Here is a 20,469-nt window from a genome sequence, read left to right on the forward strand (position 1 = left end):
TCTCTCTCTCTCTCTCTCTCTCTCTCTCTTCCTCTGTGATGCTGCAGATCCTGTAGTCTCTCCAGTCTCCAGTAAACAGCAGTCATGGCGACAGTGGTCCAACCGCTCTCTCTGGATCGAGGTAAGGCGCTCAGAGCTTTGCAATTTGTGCTTGTCTTAACAATGTTTTTTCACGTTTTGAAAACTTCAGCAAGGAACTGACAACGAGTCACATTTCCTACAGCTTGTTTCAAGGAGTCGTTATTTTAAGGCAATGTGAGCTCGCGCTATTCTAAATAAAAGCGTCCAGGGAGCCTGTCCGTTCTCTGAGTGCATTTTGCAGAATGGTGGGCTTATTTCCTCTGTTAAATTATTCGGGTCTTCATGGGCACATCCATTCATTCACCATCAGTTATTTGACAAATGGCCACACTTTACACCGCTGCGTTTCGTTTATTCCCATCTATATTATGTAACATCCTCGGTAATATTATCCCGTTACAGCTCGGTTTCTGTTCTTCATCTGTAAACAAAAAGCCCGAGCTAGTGAAGCGCTTTGGCATGGAAATCTACTTTGTTAGAGAGGAGACAACTTTTGTATTTGAATTGGGCAGGTGCAGACGGGCAGGTTGGTGGTGCCCTCATACGAATATGAGCAGGACGCAGTTGTTGTATTTTGTGGACTTGTTGGAATACAGTGTGCACGCAAATTGCAATTAAAGGCTAATGATATGTTGTTATGGGATTGCTCAGCCGGTTTTGCTGATGCACCACAGGTAGGCTAGTGTTTAGTAGCGTATGCAATTGTAGATCATGTGAGTTAAACATATATTTGTACATCTCCTGCCCTCATGAATATGGTAGTAATAATGCCTCCAGGATGACTTTTTTTGCATAATTAGCATTTGTTTCATTCCTCTCTACTGGTAGATTTTATACAGATTTGAGTACAAAAAACCATACAGGCTTGAGAAGCTCAGACTCACTTTAAATCCCTATACTTTCTAGTTTAAAGTGTTATGTTAGATTACAACTGAAAAATTCCCAGTCTTATATTCAGACCAAATGCATAGCCGCTGGTAAAATGTAACAGTGCACGCGCCTTGCATAGGAAATGGATGCTACCAAATGCAGAGAAAGAATACACCGTAGCTATTTCCTCTGTGCCATGTATAAATACACATTATCTGGTGGGAGCAAAATGATTATTCAGGAATTAATCTGACTGGTTTCACTTGTTATGTGGAATCCAAGCAATTATCCACAATTGATCATTTTATGTTATAAGGAATTAGACTTTTGTCCATTTCCTCAACTGCAATTTGTTCTTCACTAAAATGCTTGTGGGCAGTTTTACTTTACTGATGCACAATCTGCTCAGTGCAGAAGTGCTATACCATGCAGAGTTAATGAAATTAGTCTAAGATTGTACCAGACAAACAGATAAACAATACAACCCACACTATTCCAACCCACCAATCATTCTATAGAATTATAAGGGGCTTAGCTGTAGTGATAGACAAGCTTTTAAACAATGAGGCTAAAATAAAGTCTTACATCTTGGTAAAATGTCAGCATTCAGCCTCATCTGATCTTAGTAATTCACTGGGGCAGTGATTCAGACATGACCTCAGCCTCGATGCAGGGGGACTGATCCATATTCACATGCTGTGACATGAATAGGACCAGTCAGCAGCTGGCAGATGTAATGGCACAGGCAGTAGTAGTCCTGATTTCACACAGGAGCTGTCAGAGAGAGGCAACATTGCATGCTCTCTATTTTCAGCTGCTGCCACTTTCGAGAAAACACTATAATTGCTAATGAAAAGGTAGTCTCCTCTCGTGTTGGGAGTAGGCTTTAGCTCTTGAGTTTCTGAGTGTGTCAAACACACGCAGGGAGGAAACCGACTTGGCTGGTTGGGTCACAGCAGGATGAAAAGATATTACATCACTGGTCTTCCTGTTATTGTTGGAGGGAATGACTGTGTCAAGATATCAGCACCAGCACCCAATCAAAAACAATAGATTTGAACCTCCTAGAATGATTTCTAAATCTAGTCTGCATATTCTGTAGAGTTGGCATTTAACTACAAATAGGCAAGTCCCAGAGATCACAGCCTTTCTGAAATGAAAGAGTGAGAGCAGAGATCACCATGGTTGCATCTTAGTTGCTGTTGGTTAGGGAATTTTGTCAGAAATAGAGAATATAAATAGAGAATGAGTGACACTAGTTTTTGTATGAGCACCTTTTGCAAAGAACAAAACACTAAAGTCAGTGCTTTACGCTAAATGCTAATGCTAGCATGCAAGATGCTCTCAATGAACATGTTGATGTTTAGCAGGTATAACGTTCATCATGTTTACCATCTTAGTTTAGTGTGTTAGCTTGCTAACATTTTCTAATTAGTACTAAGCTCAAAATTATTTTTCAATATGACTTGAAAGACCCTAGAACAACGCTGCTAGTATGCCTACAAACACCAATTTGATTTAAAAACATTAGCCACACTAAAGGAGAACTGACTCTACTGTGATTAAAGTACAGTGTATAAAAGTAAACTGCACTGTCAAACACTTACTGCACTTATTATCAGTCTTTTATGTTCAAACATTTACATTATCTACAGTACTTCTGCTTGAGCTTGTGACTTACTCCATTTTCCAGAATGACCTTTGATAACACCTGCAAACTTGTTGCACTAAGCCCTTTGTTATACAGATAGAAAGAGAGAGAGACTGGTTATGAAGTGCATTAAAGCTGAGGAGGGCAACTATGGAGAACTAGCAAGAGACAGCTAGAAGCTAGAAGTATGCAAATGAAAAAAACCCACCCCCTTCCTTGAGGCCTCCCTCCAAAGCCACTCCCTCAGAACACATTTTCATGCACAATGAGTGTGGCAGGCAGGTAGGTAGCCAGTCATTTCATTTGGTTCAAATAATATGTATAGAGATTTTCTACACATTTCAACACACATCACATTTCTGAAATAAAGTGCATATTGCTCTAAAGGATATATTTTCAATTTAAGAAAAGGTGGGTTGGGCTCCTTACACATAATGCAATATCTTGTAGCTGCATCACTTTCTGGTCTGTACTGGCTGCTTTTTCTGTTGAGAAAGTCGTTTCTCTACGGAGTATTCCTCCCTGTGAGGCTGTAGAACATCACTTCAAAATGGCAACTCTAGAAAGAAGCCCTTACTCCTTCAAGTATGACTCATTTTGGGTTTTTTTCACTGTGTAGCAAGGCTTGGTTAGTTAAACTATTTGTGTACAGTTTATAGCCTCCTGTCTTACTAGACTGAATGGAATAACTGCAGCAATCTCCTGTCCTTGTTTTCCCTCTGAGCGATCATGGTGAGTTCACTGATTTGAGGCCAGACCTTATTCCCATCACATGCTTTCAGTCACTCCTGCGATTTGAAGGATTAGAGGGCTGCTGACAAGCTGACGTCACTCATAGCTGGTTATATCTCTACCCACCTCCTTTTAGTACTGAAATAAAGTTTCTTAGAATAATTGTCTTGGAGGAACACTGTCGAGTAATTAGGGAGGATATAGAAGACAATAAGAGCAATGTTTTCTGTCTCTGCTCACCACAGGGTCCTGCAGGAGCCATTAGCCCTCAAGGAGTCATTTATTTGTCGTGCTTCGAGTGGCTCATCGCAGTAGGGCAAATTATAGCTAATTCTCTTGACATGGGGACAGGACTTGTTTGGTAAAACTGTATTGTCCCATTTTACTCGTTCAGTGTGATTATTTCTGTTTTTATGGTTGAAATTAGCAGCAGGGTTGCCAATGGCATCAAGGACACCTGGGTCAAAGTGGTGGTGGCAGATGGCAAGGCCTTTTCAGGACATTTTATTCTGGCATGCATGGCGTCCAGACCTCTCAGAGTACAAAGGTAGGAGTGGAGTCAGAGAAAGGTCACTTAAGCCTTAAGTTAGAATTGGAAAAAAGGTTTCAGAGCTTTATTCACTACATGGTGTAATGAGCTCAGCATCTGATGTGTACGTGCTTATTGACATCACTGCAGTTTTGTCAAAATGACACTTTTAAGTACTGAAAATGAATTATACTCAGTTCTGCCACTATTATAAATTGACTAATTATACCAGAAAACTGGAGCGCTGCCCAGTGCGAACACATCCCCACAACAATGTTGTGGAGGCTTGTCGAGCGTTGAAGCCTTCATTACGTGTCACTGTGGCTTTGTTCAGCTCTGTGCCTTTTCTCTAATCAGTGAATGATGAGGATGACCTTTTTTAGTCACAGCCTGATGTTAAAAGAGCTCAGGGAAATGAGTTACCAGAGTTTGGTGCCACACAAACAATGTCAGCTACAGTAATTTACACCACATTTCTTTTTTGAATTGTATTTTATTCTTGTAAAACAGATTGAAAACACGAAACTTTTGTATGTGTGATGAGGTAAGCATAGTTCTCTGTGTGATTAAAAAAGATATTGTACTTCATTATGGTTGTTAAAGCTAATATTGAGAGATAACTATTTTTTGTTCAATAAGTGACCTCTTATGTAAGAAAGCCTTTCCACAGCCAGCAGAGAGAGGGAGAGACAGGTTATAAAACTGTAACTTATCCTGTAACAACACTAGATTCTAGTGTGTTTATGCCAGTGTAAACAGAGACATATGTATTTTGTTGAAAATATTTCTCACTGTTGTTAAAATTAAGATCTGGAAGTGGTTGAACTTTAGCTGTTCGAGAGATTTACACCACAATATGATTTCCCTTATTATGTTTCCCTTAATATATTCATATGTATATTATATTATATTATTAATATATTCAAACTGTGTAGCTACATTGCAAGTGTCTTCACCATGTTTGGTCAGATTTTTCACATGAAAAAATCCAGTGCCAGACAACTGAATAGCTCAATAAATGCAACATTTGCAAGTGTTCATGTGTTTTATTATAGATTGTTCTAATATCCTATTTGAAACATGCAGCTTCACCTTTCGTTCCTACTACTCTGCTTTTACTTGTGCTGTTGTCTTTGTGAGGTGAAAACGTTAAGTAGTAGTTTAATAGAAAGCCAAGTTGTTGAGATCCATTTACAGTGAATGTTTTGTTAGCTCATTTGTTTCCCATAACTCCCATCAGTGTTGTAATTCTGCCTTCAAAATGATGCCATAAGTTCATATTTTGTGTTTGGCATTCAAGTGGCTAAAGTCTGTTGCCAGGCGACCAACAACAATTGAAGAGACCATGAGGCCTCTGGCCCTTCACACATTCATTCAAGAACTTGCAGTTTGATGTGAAAAAGAAAAGGAATATTGCATTAAACTTTTTGCAAAAGGAAACATTCGCTTTAAGTTTGTATTTTAATTCTGTTTGAAGAATTAGAACCCCTTGAATTCACGACTGTGAGAGCAGAAAAGTGTAGGGAAGAGTGCAGTCAAATCTGTTGGGCATAGGTATTTGAAAAAAGCACTGGTTTTAGGGACGATGCTACATTTAACATTGGTTTTTGGAGGTTCAGTAATGATAATATTGTGATTCCGTCATCAACACACAATGGAAACTTTGTTTAGGAAAAGTGTTAGTGAAGTCTTGACAGCCACGTAATTAAAAAGCTGGCATTAATCTTAGCTATTTTAATCATTAAGTATCACTAATGAGAATGCCCTCAACCTAAGCATAGCAGAGGAAAATTAACTGCTGACAGGATCTCTGCTTGTGTCATCACTCTGCTTAATATGGCAGCACTGCATTAGATTACACTGTAACTATATTTTAATGTAGCGTGCTCACAAGATATTTTGACTGGTGTCGCAGAAATGTCAAAATATGCTCTAATTACAACTCATGATTTTCCTTTGCACAGTACGATAACTTTGTGGGTCGGTGGGTGTTTGTGAGCTTTTTCTGACAAATGATGAGAGAGAAAGATACTTTTGTACACTTGTGTCACCAGTAATTGAAAAAAAAAAAATTCTATTCCTTAAAAATAATCTGTCAAACTACACAGTGAGGATGACCTACTTGCATGCAGTCTGTTTGCTTCTGAGATACCCTAAATTACAACTTGCAGTTGTGAAATTAGAGGTTGAGCATAAAGTTTTCATTGAGGCGGATGTAAAAACTTGTGCAGATGTTGCACACATCTGGACCCACTAAATCCCCTAGAGCACAAAACGGTGTGTCTCTGTGTGGAGATCAAAGTCAATACAGTTCAATAAAGCACTTGAGGAACTTGATTTTCCTCCACTGCATTTTCAATGAAACCGTGATTAGGTCAGGATTACTGTGAAGCTAGTGCTGGCAGAAGTGTTCAAATATTTTACTTATGTAGCAGCTCAGTAAGACAGATAAAAGATTCAAATCCACAGCTCAGGCAAACAGGTAGGGTGAAGTCTACTGCGTCTACAGTCAAAGCAGGGGTTGGTAGCATGTATGCAGTCAGGACAAAAAGGGCAAGGCAAGTCCACAAAGACAGGCAAAGTGACGTAACAAGACTGGCAGGCAGGAACGAGAAGGCAGGAATGCTGCAAACTGATTTACACACAGTCTGGTCTGGTGAGGAAGTGAGAGACAAGGGCAGGTTTATATACTAAGGGGTTGATGAGCATATGGGAACAGCTGCACAGCTAGATGTGGCAGTCAGGTGATGATGAGAGGCGAGACACCAACTGCTGGGCAGGGAGGGAACAGAAGAGAAATTGGCAGAGCTAAAAAGAGAGGAAATGAATGCTAACTGCATGCTAAGATGTTGGCCATATGAACTTAATCATAGTATTTCCTTTTTGTGTTCATAGCTTATTCCTGCTGCTGCCAAGTGACCAAAACATCTATGCAAGTTTAAATGCAATTAGGGCTGGGCAACACAATCAATATTATGATGTTAACATATTAGTTAACATATTTTTTTTATATGACACTATGGCAATTGTATAAAAAGTAGTATAGTATAGTAGTAAGAATAAGTGGCATTAAATTAAAGTTTTTCTGTAGTAGTACGTTGAATACAGTGTTTATTCCACCACTGGTGAAGTCAATAGTAATGCATGACTAAAAATTCTGCTTAATGTTACATACTGTAAGTGGCAAATCCAGCGTTGTTCATGCATGTTGTTACTGCAGAGTTGGTAAGTCATGAGCAGGATCCCATTTCCTGTACTACCCTCCAGCTGAAGTTATTCATAGACTGTGCATATAACAGGCACATCATGTGGGTGTTGAGCACATACTTTGTGTTATCTTCAGCTATGCTTCATTTTCAGATATACTTCATCTTTTGGACTCTTTTCTGAGCTGAAGGTGTAACACGAAATGAGTAAAGTCTTTCACCATGATTATGTCAGTGTTATCAGAGTGCACATGGTCGTCCAGGTGCTTTTTTCCCTCTCTCTCTCTCTCTCTCACTGCTAGACTATTAAGTAATGTAATATGTCATTCCACTGCACATCTAATTAGGGAATCATTATCCTATCGTTATCCTGTCCCATTAATGTGACGTAACAGTGATCCCCACCAGTCATCTCAGCCACTTTGTCATGGAATACAATCAACCTTCAATGCCTCTTCCCCTGAGTTTTTATACTCCTCTGATCAGCCACACATCTCATCTAAAGTCCCACTTTTACATCAAGCATGCAGAGCAATGGGTATTGAAGTGCACTCACAGGACATTTTTGCTTGAATCTCTTGAGTTGCAGGGCAAAACTGAAGATATAAACAAAAGGGAGAGACATTTTTTAACTATATTATGTGCTAGAAATAATCCAGCAGCCCTGTGCCAGTTTATCAGACCTGTTTTCATGCTACACTAAGCCCGCCTTGATTTGTTTACACATTTTCTCACAACAGTATCCCCCGTGTGAATGAAAAACAGCCTGACAGCGAAGCAGAAAATCTTCACAGACATATTTTCTGTGTGAGATTAGATATCACTGGAAGCAGTAACGGGAAAATGTGCCAATATAGTGTCAGCAGACATGTCATTACCTCTGAGCTGCTCAGTGTGAACCAGAGAAATATGTGATTACCACTTATTACTACTCATTTTTGTATGGACACCTGCAATTACATTGTCATATAATCACATTTTCTATGGCCCTGTGCTGTTACATTGGAATAAAACAACAAAGGGACATTGACAGGAGTAGGCTTACATTACAGTTATTACAATATAACTGTCAGTGTAGGTAAAATCACAACATTTAATTGAATTTAAAATGTACAGCTCCTCTGTTTGATCCTGACCTTATGACATTTAAAACCCAAATTCAGATTAGAAAGATTATCTCAGGAAATGGCCAGGCATCACTTCTGATCAGCGAGATGAAAGTACCTCCAAAAATCTCTGTAATATCAATCTTTGAAGTAGAGCTCCAAATGCCTCGTCAAAGTACTTGATGTGGAAAAAGAAAATGGTGCTAATGACCATGTGAAAGCAAATAACTGCAGAGAGAAAAAATATCTTTCCTGGATGGCCCTTGACCTCTGTTTAATGAGAAAGAAATGCTCATAAACCTACTAGACAGATGCCCTTGCTGCTTGGAAATGTACCAGCTCATTACAATCTATTCAGAATAAGGATTTTTTGAGAGTTTTTTTAAGAGTAAAAAACTGACTCATTCACCTTGTTAGAAAATACTAATGTGGCATACTTAGCAGAATATCAGCTCTTTAGAAGCCCATATGGTGGATTTCTTTTTCAGATGACAATAGTTAGCTATAAGTGATTCTTTATACTAACAATGTCTTAACAGTGTTAAAATGCTCATAGTGACAAACCAACAACAAATTACAAACCAATTCTGCAGTTCCCCTGTAATTGATAGGGAGTTCCAGCTTATTGTTTCGGTCTAAGGTCCATAAATATTTACTATTTTGGTTATTATTATTTCTCACCACTCTCTGTCATTTTCACCTGCAAAAGGATTTCTGTGAAAAAGCTCTAAAATCCCACTGTACACTACCCACTCCGCACCAAACAGCAGATGGACACACTTAGGGACAAGCATTTAGTAAGTTAAAGAGCCCTTTATTTCCCTCAGGAGTTGTTTGAGACCACAGTGGAGACCAAAAACAGAGCTAAGAGTTAATATTGGACTGATTCGCAAGGTGGTGAAATATTAACTCCAAATGATTGCTGTGGAAGTTCTGAGTTTCACCTGAAGTTCACCACTTCAACTTTAAAGGTGATGCCCCCTGTAGCTAAAAAAACAATATTTGCAGATTTAAGTCAATCAGTGAATAGACAAGTGGTATAACATGGACATAGATATATATTTTATATTATTGAAAGTCAGTTCAAACTAATTAAAATTAAACAAAACACTTTATTAGCAGTTAGATCTAGTGTTGGTCGATGTTTGGTCTTACTTAAATGTTTGTTTATTGAAATTACAAAAACTGGACACTGTTTCGGGAAGGAGATGTTAATTGTTTTAAATGTCTTTGCAAAGATGTGAGAAGCATGAAAAAAATCCATTTGCCTCCATTTTTTTATGCTAGAGGCAAAAATCTCAAAACCTCAGGACTTAAAAAAGCCAAAACTATCTATATGGCAAAGATTCCGTGAGAGGTAAGTGAATGTTTGTAATTTGGGTAAACCCACCATGTAAACGGCTGCCAACACAGGAAAAATGCATTGTACAACCTGCACAGGGCACACCTATGGTCATGCAACACCTCCATAAAGCATAGCTTCTACTCAGCTGACCCTCAGACTTAGTAGACGAAATTAAAAGCAAATTTACTAGAGGCATGCAAAGGTCAGCAACAGGTTAGCTGCGAAAGCAGACAACTAAGTACAAAGCGCATAAACAAGCTGTCAGAGTGTCCAAAAAGACAGGCAGTGGTCAAAACAGGTCAGACAGAAAAGGCTTGAACATATTTACTAGGATGGCATAACAATCTGGCTATAGGAGTAGATGGAAATGGGCAGGTACGTGTAGGAGGAGGGTAACTCACTGTTTGTGAAATCTCCCCAGAAAAGTAATTGCCCAATTATAGTCAAGCAAAATCAGGCACATCACGCCTGTCAGCTTTTGATTTCCCTACACGATGAATCAGTATGCATGGGGCTGTAGTAAGAGTTAAGTGTAATGAATAATTTAAACAGTATGTTTTCCCTTTTCTGCTCCAATGTAAGCTGCATGTCCGACTAACTAGCTAAAACTGATTGCCTTCCGTGGGAGCGCACGCAGTATGTTAAAGCTGTATCGCCCAGTCTCTTTACGTCTGCAGCTGCTTTTATCTGGATCAAACAGACATAACGGTAGGCCTATGTCTAATATTCTTGTTTAAATTTGGAAAACAGACTGTAGCCTGTCATTAACATGACTTACTGCTGAGTTATATATAAAATAAAGACATGATCTCTTTTGCAGTTATCCTTATGACTACATTATTTAACTTGCTGTGTACCAACCAATCTAGTCCTTTTTACCTCTTAAAATATCTTTAAATGGCTAAAACAATACATAAAATGCAGTATTCTACTTGCCAGAAAGTGATTGCAGCTTCTACTTATTGACTGAAAGGTAGTTTCTGCCTCAAAATGACTTGATTTCATTCAGAAGAGTTATATTTGACAGAATATAAAACTGAAATTGTCCAACTTTTTCATTTCAGATGTAAAAACATTATATTTTTTAATGACATACTGACAACCAAACCAAAATGATTTCATTTCAGAAATCTGGTCACCTTAATGTTAGTGGAAGTTTACATTAAACCGTATCTCTTGTAACATTAAGTGAAACAAGTGTGAGACAAGGTTATTATAGTTTTGGATTTTTCATTAGTTTTTATTTTTATTTCGTTTTGACTTTTTGTTTTCAATTTCAGTTTAGTATTAATTTGTTTTTAATGTGGGTTTGCTAGTTTAGCTTAGTTTTTATTAGTTGTAGTGTTAGTTTTAGTCTTGGCCCTGCAGGATGCCAAGCTCAGTTCAGTTTAGTTCAGTCTAGTTTAGTTTTTTTTATTTTTTTTTTTTTTTTTTAACAAAACATTAAAATACAAGTACAATCATTAGAAATACTGCAGATTTGTGAAAAGGGACACCATTTTTAAGCTGTCTGAAGCTTTTACATTGGGGCCCAAACACTGAGCAAATATATATAATTCAAGTACAAGCAAGTTTATCCCACATGCAGGATGAGCACAGGATGAGACCATCAGAACAGAACAAAACAAAACAAAGAAAAGAAAACCACCAAGACAGTGACTCACTACCTGCAACCCAAACTAAACAAAACATAACTCTGTACAGTTGTTGCATTCATATTATTTTGTACACATGTATGTATAAAAGATAATAGAAAACATGTTCAAATCACCAACTACGCAGCCGATCCCTACCTGGGTCTCCCCGACTAAGTTAACCTACCCCTAAGGTTACATGGGGCTCTCCTCATAGCAGCGGTCCCCACCTACAAGGGCCTATGAAATAAATAAATAAATGAAAACTAAGGACATTTACCCTTTCATTTTAGCTTATTTTAGTTAGTTTTGCAAACCTACAATCCAGTTTTAGTTAGTTGTCATTTTTTGTAAAGCCTCGTTTTTATTTTTATTTCAGTAACGATAATGTTTTTCGCATCTAGTTTTCGTGATTTCGTTCGTCTTTGTTAACGATAATAACCTTGGTGTGAGCTAGCCAAACAGGTTTATGTTAGAATGAAGGTCCAACTTTTGGAGCTAACATTAGCTTAAAGAGCTAGCCTGCTACAGCATATAAAATCTCTTAGCAGCAGTTGTCATTTTAGCTGGCAAAATTGAGGGTCGCTGGCTAGAAATTAAATCCCTGCCTGAATTAAATCATTATCCATCGTTTAAAAAAATTATAATTATTTACAAACAATTATTTATAAACAATTTCCTAGTTAAATCTGTCGGTGTTATTGTTGTAAATTGCATTATTTGTTATGCAAGAACAGAAGAGATTCACAGACGTGGCAACAGTAGCTAAGGCGGGTGGGCGAAAGGTCAATTGGGGACAAGCAGGGGCACAGATGGGTACGGGGGTCAGGTGACTGAAACTGTCGGCAATACACTAAGGGCAACTGCTGGTCAGACAGGATGTGGAATGAGTGGCAGGCGAAACAGACCAGAAAAATGTGCAAAAATTAAGAGCTGGCAGACGCCATGACAGTTAGAGTTAACATGGTGTCAGATTTTACACATACCCTGTGTGACAATGGCTTTGAGTGGAGTCATTTGATTAATGGCTGATTAGCACCATCCTGATGACTCAACCAACTGCCAACTTTCATCTGCCAATACAACTCTCGCTGGAGTTGTTCTCCGGAGCCGTAACCGGTCTCGATGGGAACTGAAACTACAATTTCAAGTGGATCAATATCATCCACAGTGCTTTATTAAAGAGAAACAGGCATTGGATTTCTGAGTTGTGCTCAATGTCTCCATATGTAGTATAAAGGTGAAATGTAATAAAGCATACGATCATCTTGTTTCACATTTCCTTTTTATCGCCTTATACAGTATTCACAGTCAGAGCTCGAGATTACTTCTTTTCTTGTCTCCCACAGGTCTGCAAACAGTAAAAGCTCCTCTGTCTGCCGTCAGCTTTATTGAGTTACTCTATATTCCCACAATTCAATATCTGTGTGTGTGTGTGTGTGTGTGTGTGTGTGTGTTATGAAGATGACAGTGTGGAGAAACTGATTAGTCAGTTTATATTTATTTATGGCTTGCTATGATGATACAAGTTTGACTTTTTGGTATATATTATCCTACTGTAGACATAAGGCCCTTCAGATCAGCTATGCTTATCATCAGGGCTGCAGCCAGCAATTATTATTTTATTAATCTATCAGTGTCCCAGAGCTCAAGGCCGCACCTTCAAATGGCTTGTTTTGTGTGACGAACGGTTCAAAGGAAATATATTAAATTTACAATAATATTAAACAGATGCTGTTGTTGCTTGGTGCGGTGACATGAATCTAAACCTGCAGCCTAGCTGTAAGGTGTGGGCATTCTGTTTGCTGGTGAAAAATAATGTTCAATAAAATAACCACACATCAATGAAATGTATCTAAATAAAATATATTTAAGAGCACTCCAAAAACTAACTTTGCCAGTGTTTAAAGCTGCTCTTATCAATATTTTTACATTAACAATGGGTCAATTGAACAGGGTTGCTGTTAGTTACAACCCACGGAGATTTATCACCCAACTCTGCAGTTCCCTGCTGCTCTAGGGAGCATTTTAGCGTCTTTCAGCGCACTGTTTTTGTTTTATGATCAACTTTACGGTTTTGATTGTGTTTCATCTCTTTTCTCTTTGTTGTTTTCAACCACAGCAGGCAACTGTCTTTAGCAAAAAGATTTTAAAAAGTACACTATCTGCCCTGCATCAGTCAGCAGACTAAGTTAGCAAGTAGCTGGTAAACATAGTGGAGCATTTAGCAGCTAAAGAGACATACTTCCACCAGGAGTTGGGTGGTCAGCAAAAACAGGAGCGAAAAGGAGAATAAATATTGGACTTTTGTGCTTTGTCTAGTGGACAGAAATTAAAGTCCGAATGAATTTTAATGATGTAAGCCACTGTTTGCCAACACGTTCACCTTATCAACTTTGTATTGTTGCCTCAGAAGGCATTACTTTCGAGTGAAGGCATTTCTATGAACATTTTTGAACCACACAAACAAGCATTTGAAGAAATGTGTCTTGGAACTATAGTGACTGGCCTTTTCACTATTTTCTGGCATTTTAAAGACTAAATGATTTATTGATTAATCAAATAATAATGAAAATAACCCTTATCGTGAGGTACATGCAACAATAAACCACACCACTATATTATGAAGTGAAACTAGAGTACAGGACAACTCCAGAGCTATAGTGTAAAACTGTACCAATCATCTCTCTTTGTGTGGTCACAGGTCTTGGGGACACGTACACAAGCTCAATCAAACATGTTATTGACCGAAAAGTCCAAGTCCAATGATTGAGTACCAGATCGCTTCCCTCTCCTTCCTTTATGTATCTGTATTTGGCCTGCCAGTTTCAGAGGACAAGAAATTAATCAGCCAAGCTGGCGGACTCATTCAGCTCAAGCTAATTAAGGGAGGAGAGCTCAGTAGACCCTTGAGTCACAGCCTTTAACTTAAGGCTTATAGTTCAGTGTAAATGCTTTGTAAGACCCGCTGGTGTCTACTATTACCAGGATGTGTTACCTTTGAACAAATGAATGCCTGACTTATTCTCTCTCTCCCTTATTCTTATGCATAGACCTAAGCCAATGCAAACGATCTATGGATGGGATTGCTATTCTATCTTTCTTGCCCCAGCTGGCCTTGACTGAGTCTATTTCCATTATCCCACCCATCGATTCGCTCCAGCGCCTTTCTCGTGGCTGTGCTGTTAATGTAATTGAATGGGGCATTTTTTTCCCTCTGTCCCCTTGGCATGAGTACCCACACACATACACTCACACACATTCGCTCTCCCTCTTTCTGCCAGATGTTGCCAGGGCTATTGAGCTGCTGGAGAAGCTGCAGGAGTCGGGTGATGTCCCCGGTCACAAGCTTCAGTCTCTGAAGAAGGTCCTTCAGAGTGAGTTCTGCACAGCCATCAGAGAGGTGAGTCACTGTCAAGGGAGGGAACCGCTGGTCCGTGAACGCCAACATAACTGATATATTTTCATTCTTTCTCTTCTGTGAGAATCTTTTTATTTTTTTGATGACCTTTCTACGCCTTGCTATGGTGTTTTTCCTATTAACCATTTCCTTGGAGTTGCTTTTGAGAAATGTGTTGCTCTGTCACCTGTTCAGTCACAGTTGCTATGTTGTCCATCTCAAGACCTTAATACTTTTTTCTGTTTATTCCAAACGAACCAGGAAAGTAGTAGTAAGCATAGTTTAGCTTGAACTTTGCATGGGAGTTACCCCTTAACTTTGTAAAGTTGCAACACTTTACAAAGTTACTTGCAATGAGATACAACTCAAATTTCAAATGTATACCTTCCTTGAGCCTGTGTTAATATACCTTCAATAAAGTCGGAATGAATAGGGAGATGGTAGAGACTGATGTTTCAAGAGCTTGAGCAAAATTAGCATATTGTAAAAATTGTTTTGTTTTCTAGTCCTTAAAGTGAAGTGAATTTTCACCTTGCATTATTGTCTTGAAGTTGACCATTGGTCTCTTATTGTAGTCTGTGCTTATTCACCCCAAACAGCTATTTGACAGGTGTTAGCTATAAGCTAGCTAGAAATGTTTGAAGGTTTTTCTGTTGTTTCCCTCCCGCTTTCATCTCTGTCCCAGGATAAGCACACATTTTTCACTCATGTTGAAACATTTATGGACATTCGTATGACAGAAGACAGAAGTTTTCAAGATGCTTTTGTTGATGTTGGGATTATATATGACCATATTTTTCCAGTATGTCAGAGATGGAATCTCGACCTTGGGGAAAAAAACATCACAGAGTGTCAGCTAAATAATGAGACGATCTGAAAAAGACAAGCGTCGTTAGCTTTAGCATACTTTTTCTCTCTGTTAGATGTATGTAGCCTTCTCTCTTATTACCACAATGCTGCACAGGATGAAAACTTCACACTAGGTTACTTATGGTCAGTTTAAGTTATAGCTATAGCGCAAGTGAATACTTAAGCAATAGCTCACGACAGGCCGTGGTATACGCTTATTATATCACAGTTAAGGGGCATTGGAAACTGTGATATAATAAGCATATATCATGGCCTGAGGTGAGCTACTGTTACCAAGTATGGCAAAAAGAAAGTAGGCTAACTTGATTTTATTTTATTTCATCAACAGACATTTCTTTATGAATACAGAAAGTAGCTCCACTAGGCTGTCGGTAGGCTACATAGCGCATGACTGTTGCTAAGCAACATACATCAAGGGCTAGAATTCTTAGAACTATTTATTTATATTTATTTGCACGTTGCCGTTGATTGTGCAGCCTCTAAAAAACTGTCCAACGTCAGGAGATTGACTTTGGTAACTTGTAATATAATATGCTTGCTACTGTGTGCTGGCAGCCAGCCTATCATAAAGGGCAATAGTCTTTTGAAAAGGCTATTGAAACTTAAACTTTGTTAGAATATCGCAGACATCTGGGTCAAGTAGTGGACTTCTGTGTGTGTGTGTGTGTGTGTGTGTGTGTGTGTGAGAGAGAGAGGGAAATGCTGAATCAGGTAATAAGCAATGATTTCTCTCTGTCTCTCTCTTCCACTCTCTCATTATATATTTATTTATCGGAGTGATACTGATCTGTGCAAAGGAATTGGACATCACACCCGTTGTATGCGCTTATTGTATCACTTCTATGAACCCATCAGATTGCTTGATTTGAGCTACCCGTTTTATAAAATAGCACATTTTGTATTTAGGTAGTTACAACATAAACTTTATCATTGTAGCATTTAGCAACAATTTTACACCTACCTTTTTGATTAGCTGGTGCTTCTGGCTGCTTTCAATATTCTAAAAGCTGTTAGTTGTTCCATGATTTGGCTATACTGTATAGATCAACGATAACACTTCCTGATTTTGTTTCCAGGCCCTAATGATGTAAATTGAGAGGAATTATGACTATAAAACAAAATCTGAGTGTACCTTTAAGTCACTGTTGTGTAACATCAATCACAAATGACTGCAGCATTATGAAATGAGATTAATGCTCTGCCTTATTACTGCTGGAGCTGAACAGCAAAATTCACAGGGGCACAGTAAATTTTTGACAGCATGAAAACATTATGACCATTTCATAAACTTGAATGTTTGATAAGCTTGCTACACTGAATTTTAATTAAGTAAATCACTGTTAAGAGATTGGTCTTTATCACATTTTACACTGATGGAATAAAATGTCAATCAGCAGGAGTTAGTCATTTTTTCTCTTGTTAAAATGGTTAAATTCACATGCATGCAAACAGCCACCTACTGAGCCATCATCTAAACACCATTCATCAGGAGTAGTTGGTGCAAAGCAAACAAGAGCACTCACTCTATATGACACCACTACACAGGCTGATAAACACAGATCTTGTATATTTAGTTACCTGTCTGTTGTGATACACTGAAGCATCACCCAGTGACATGTATTTGTTAAGCAAACAGGAGTTTGAAGAGCAGTGAAACGGATGACAGATGCCACAATGGCCTCCTTGATGCAAGTTAATTGTAAACAAAGTGAACAAGTAAATTGTCCAGGAATGAAAGCAGACAATTAGCAGGCTCAATCAGTATGTCGGGGAGATGCTGAACTTTTTTTTCCAGAGGTAATTGTGTTGTAAATTAAAGAGATTTAAATGAAAGAGAAATAAAAGAGTAAATAAAATACATTTTACAGCTTCAGAGCACAAAATGACCTTAATATGGTGTAGAATATCTGTATCAATGACAAGGGCTTCAAGGCCAGTTGCCGAGATGTCTGGTTTACCAAACTAAGCCATAAAAGGTTCTAGTACCTTCTGTTTGTAACTTAAATATTTGGAAGATAGTAAAAAAAACAAAAACCTCATGATTGAGAACTGATGTAACTTTATCACAATTTTAAACACCAATACAAAGTGGGGTCATATTAGTTTGAATGCTACTTAGCAATACATTTTTATACAGCTAATTGTCTTTGCCAAAAACATTTGGAAGAAATGTAATTTCTGCCTTATGTTCATCCCCTCAGTTCAGGTAGTGTGACATTCTTAAAGTTTTTCTGATTTTGATTTCTGATGCCTTGACCCTTATTTGGTTTAGGCTGGATTGGTTAGATTGTGGTCTTAACCAAAACAATGATCTTTTTCTAACCATAACCTATGTGTTTTAGTAAGCTAAGCCTGACAAAACATTGGACAAGGCACAATTATCCGAGTGCTTTTAGTTACCTAAATATAACAATAAAAACGGTGATGATGCTTTAGTTGCCAGGAGAGGATATTGTAGGAAACCGAATTAGATAAGTTGGCAGTGAACATGATTTGTTCAGACTACACATTTCGTTGTTATTGTGATAATTTGATTGATTGCAAATTGGTATATATAAACACAATTATTAGGAGACAACACGGCCCCAAAGAGGCTAAATCTGCCAGTGCATCAGTTCCAAAAACTATTTAAGGAAGGTCTGGAAAATCATGACAGCCTGTGTCACATAAGCTGTATCACAAGAAATATTGCAGCTAGAATTTGAAACTAACTTGGGATCTATACAGTGGTGGGCTGACAAATAGCTGCAGTAAGGTACTTACTTGTAGGGTGGTGGTCAAGCAGTGCTGGGAAGTCATTTTGTGCTTTTAGTCAAGTATTGTAGATACATATTTTGAGATACTTGTTCTTTACTTTATACTACTCCCACTATTGACACATTATATTTTTACTTTAAAAAATTATGATCATCTTTGAAAATTTCATGCATATTTAAAGACGGAATAGAGGTCAGTGAATACATAAATTACGTTATTCACTTACAGTATATCTCTGTAGTCTTTATTAGCATATTTCCTATAGATACTCATTATAAGCTTTATTTAATATATGTGGGAGGTAATATTAAGTAATTTTCCAGCTAGTGTCTCGTTATGATAATGAACCAGCCCTGGCAATGACACCAATTAGGAGAAATTGCTTCTGACAGAACATTACATAAAACCCCCTGACATCATGCAAAGGGACAGAAAGAAAGAAAGCACTGGTCTTCTCCTTTCACAGGGTCCAGTTCTGCTCTGGCCTGCTCGGGGAAGCCTGGCTCATCCTGACACCAACTTGCAACCGGCTGACTGATCTCAGTGCCAGTCACTGGAGTACAATGACAAAGATTCTCAAAAGGGCCTCTGCAGCAGCAACAGATGCCCTTTGCCAAGAGGCAAAGATGCAGACCACTTCACCCACAAAGAGCTGGCTAAACACAGTCACCAGGGAAACAATCAGAGATGCTCTGGGATTAGTGGGCTGCAGTGAGGTTGAGCATGGTTTGTAGTCGATTACAGGTTTGTGAGAGCCAATGACACAGCAGCTTTTCTATATGGTGCTGAGGCAGATGGAGGACAGGTTGTAAGTGCTGGCTATTGCATACTGTAGATTATTACTGTTATTATGCAGACCATTAAATTAGTTGCTGTGGTGGAATATCACAGTTCTCAACAGCTGTGTCCTCTGATGCACACAATTAGAAGAGACAGTCTTAAACTGGAAGGGAATCTCAGTGGGAAAGCAGCAAACAACAACCACAGGCTTCACTTACCAGATGATCTGTTCTTCTAACACATGGCATCCCTCTATTTCAGGCACAAAAATGTTTTCAACATCACTTTGAAGAATCACAGTGGGGGTTTTAAGTTTTAGCCCATTTACTGGAATTTGCATAAATACAGTATTCTTCACATTACTGCTAACCATTTATCAAAATGTTGTGTTTTGTATTTTTTAATGTATTTACCTACTTTGCAGGCATCCGACTGATTACCATTCACTTTAAATAGCAGAGACTTAAAAATGAGTTTAGAGACCGTTGGTAATCCTTTCCGAAGGACACTTTAGTGTTTCCTTGTCAGTGCTAAAACATAGTTGTCAAATTTATGTGTTCATGTGTGTTTTCACGTGGTCATGTGAGCATCAAGTTGTGGGACTTGAACATCCAACAGCAACATTATTTTCACTCAATTTGTGCATATTGTTTGTCTTTTGGGTTTGACTCATTTTATTTGAAATATCAGATGTTGGAGCTCCCCACCAGCACATTAATACACCCCCTTTATGGAGAGAAGCACTTTCAACCACAAAATGATAACACAACTTTGATGGAATATAAGTCCCAAGCAATTTTGTCTTGTGTCTATGAAAGTTGATTTTGAACATAAAATACAAAAACAAAATTTTGACTAATATGAACCCATCAACCAAAAATGCATCCATCAGTCTAAAAATGTAATATAGCTTTGTAGTAAATGGATAACAAAAGCAAAAACACTCGTCCTTTAATGGGAACAATTTTCCTCCATTTTAAAGCCTTTGTTTTTTCAAACCTTGCTATATAATCAAATTCTGATTCATTTTGCCCACATCCCTTTCCTGAATGTCATACGTAAGTGTTAACCATTATCAAGTTAAAAGACCCATAAAGCACAGGTTAAACTGTAAGTCCAACACTCTTGTTGTTCATTTTGATCACACAGACCTTTGTGACATTTCATTATAACAGATGACCTTTCTTTCACAAGTCCAGGCCTTGTGTAATCTGTGATATGGTTCCTTCCTCCGCTACACATATGCGATGTAGCTGACTTTAACAGTCTGGTGGACCGGCGCAAAGCCTGACAAGATAGACATACTAATCTTGTCTATAGAGTAAAAACCCTACTGTAAGCCCACCTCCAAATCTAATCCCGTACACTACATCTATAGAATTTACCTAACATGAATCAGTTTTAAGCAATTAAGGATGACATGATATGAAGAATGGATGGCAGGGGAAAAAGTCTGTTCAGCAGTGTTGGGCTAAATGATGGAGAGACAGAGTTTGATGAGCTGGTTG

At 38.3% G+C, this 20,469-nt stretch overlaps 1 protein-coding gene across 3 annotated transcripts in view; it reads left to right on the forward strand.

Moving 5' to 3' along the window:
* The window catches only part of lin7a (lin-7 homolog A (C. elegans)), a 39,945-nt gene that overhangs the window by 1,449 nt on the left and 18,027 nt on the right, over positions 1-20,469 (forward strand). For 2 of the 3 annotated variants that reach the window (XM_046072560.1, XM_046072559.1), the window contains exons 1-2: positions 91-121; positions 14,439-14,557. The gene's annotated coding sequence lies outside the window, so the exon portion shown is untranslated. Of the gene's footprint in view, positions 1-90; positions 122-14,438; positions 14,558-20,469 lie in introns of those variants that run through there. The other variant, XM_046072561.1, reaches the window with a different exon arrangement.

The sequence above is a fragment of the Micropterus dolomieu genome, linkage group LG16, assembly GCF_021292245.1.
Source record: "Micropterus dolomieu isolate WLL.071019.BEF.003 ecotype Adirondacks linkage group LG16, ASM2129224v1, whole genome shotgun sequence".
Lineage (NCBI taxonomy): Eukaryota > Metazoa > Chordata > Actinopteri > Centrarchiformes > Centrarchidae > Micropterus > Micropterus dolomieu.